This window comes from Sinocyclocheilus grahami, unplaced genomic scaffold (genome assembly GCF_001515645.1).
Source record: "Sinocyclocheilus grahami isolate Dianchi unplaced genomic scaffold, SAMN03320097.WGS_v1.1 scaffold1651.1, whole genome shotgun sequence".
In the NCBI taxonomy this organism is placed as follows: Eukaryota; Metazoa; Chordata; class Actinopteri; order Cypriniformes; family Cyprinidae; genus Sinocyclocheilus; species Sinocyclocheilus grahami.
Genome location: NW_015506830.1, coordinates 155161 through 157743, shown reverse-complemented (window position 1 = coordinate 157743; position 2583 = coordinate 155161).

Sequence of the window (2583 nt, the reverse complement as noted above, 5' to 3'; positions counted from 1 at the left end):
AAACCAGTAACATTAAAAATGGAGGTTACCTATGGGCGTTTATTCGGAAAGAATGAATGCTCGCGATGCAGTAAACCAAGTGAGAGACGAGCCTGCGATGCTTAAACATGGTGTCTATTTAGGCTGCGGGTAGAGATAGGTTACAGCCCAGCTGTTTAGTAGTTAAGTTTGGTGATTTTCATCGCTAAAAAATCTTATTAAAACTCCATGTCTGTTTATCGATCTTTTTATCATGCATCCCCATCATCACACTTATAGTTTTGTCAAGAATTATTCTTGACACACTGATGTGTACAACAAAGATGTAATTCACACAAATTCACCGTTAGTGACTAATCCAGTGGTCACCAACCTTTTTAGGCCCAAGATCCCTGACCTCAGCCTTTATGAAAGACAAGATCTACCTATTGAAGAATTGATAGAAAAAAAACATCCCAGATTGTACTTCAAATTTGAGGCCTTTTACTTAGTATTTTAATTAGTGATGCGCCGATCATAGCTGATCCAGAATTCAGATTTTCTTTTCTTTCTTTCTTTCTTTTTAACTAGCAAATTGTATTCTGATACTGATACTGATTTTTAAGCAAATTTATTTATTGGCTATTTGCTTTATAACAAACAAACTGGCTTTAAACAAAAATATCCAGTCATTTGAAATTAGAGGCAACCACTGCATTTTAATCATGATCTGCACGGGCAGTTGTTTTTGATTTGATTTAGATTAATTTCAGGATTTATTTATTTGCTACATAAAACATCTGCACGAAACAAAAACAGCAGGTCTGAATGAGAGGCACTCTCTGACAGCAGGTGGCGCTTATGAACAGGGTTGCCAGGTTTTCGCAATAAAACTAGTCCCAATTGCGTTTCAAGGGGGTTCCCCTGTAAAAATCGCATTGGGGGGTAAAATACACGTTTTTCGGCGGGGATCTTCCAGTAAAATTCACATTCCAGGAGCTAAATATCACGTTATTGGGGTCTCTTCAACCCGCGGACATGAACAACAATCCGCGGCAACAGTGTTAAGTAGCCCAATTCCGCAGGAAAACTGCAGACTTGGCAACACTGCTTATGAACCGACCGCACTATAGCGTTTCCTTGGATACCGCTGTAAACAAAGCAGAGCTGCGCTTTATACGGAGAAGAAAATGCCATTGCCATCGAAACTTTTCTCAAGACAGTTCCCTTAAGTGATACATTAATATAACCCCAGAAATGTAATGCATTTTTGTACTTATTTTACTGTTATTTTCGGGATCTACTGGGACAGTGATAAAGATCTACCAGTCGATCGCGATGGACGGGTTGGCGACCACTGCTCTAAAGAGTATAAAGTCAAAAACCATCTTCCTTGTTCATTTCCTATAGTTTGAGACAATATTTATTGCATAGTTAACAACTACAGTCATGGCCAAGTTTTGGCAGTGACATAAATTGTGTTTTGCAAAGTTTGCTGCTTCAGTATTTGTAGATTATTTTTCCAGATGTTTCTATGGTACACTGAAAAACAATGATAAGCATATGTCAATATTTACAGTGTTGACCCTTGTTCTTCGTAACCTCTGCAATAAATTCGTAGTACAAAAATAAAACAATGCCAACATTACAAAATATAATATTAAAAAGAGTATAAATCACTCGTTTTTCAAAAGAAACAATGTCCAACAGCGACACCAGCAGGTAAAGTTACAGTAGGAGTCCGCGTCTCTCTTGACTCCCCTGAGCCCATTGAGACCCCCTAAAGCATGCCGTGAGTTTGGTGGGGGTAATTGAGAATGAATGGGGTAAAATCACGTGAGAGGAGACAATAGGTGCGTTTGACTTGAAGCACGGCTACAGACGGGAGTCAAGAGAGTAGCTGCTTGCAGTCGGGGCGGAGTTGAAAACGGAGCCGTCAAGCCAAGTAGGTCTCCAAAATGGGGCGTGAACACCAAAAGTGGGCAGAACCTCCAAAATGGGGCGGGGTCTCTTCGCGCTAAGACTTTCATCATTGGCTCTGGCTTCGGCCGATTGTTATTGACTTACATTTCAAAATAAAACTTTATAAATTAAACATTGTTTCTAATTGATCTAAAATAAAATATGCTATATAAATAATTATTCTCCTTGAGAGCAGAGCCCAAAGCTCGTGGCCAGTGCGGAGTTGAAAACGGAGCCGTCAAGCCAAGTAGGTCTCCAAAATGGGGCGTGAACACCAAAAGTGGGCAGAACCTCCAAAATGGGGCGTGAACACCAAAAGTGGGCAGAACCTCCAAAATGGGGCGGGGTCTCTTCGCGCTAAGACTTTCATCATTGGCTCTGGCTTCGGCCGATTGTTATTGACTTACATTTCAAAATAAAACTTTATAAATTAAACATTGTTTCTAATTGATCTAAAATAAAATATGCTATATAAATAATTATTCTCCTTGAGAGCAGAGCCCAAAGCTCGTGGCCAGTGTTGTTCGGACTGGAGTTTGAACCTCTGCGTAATGTTATAAATGGGAATCACTCACGAGCTCTCCCGTGAGCCGTCTCAGCGCAGTGCAGGGGAAAGATTTTACTCTATCGCTTTGTTTTAGGCAACGGGGGCGTCCCGGGGCT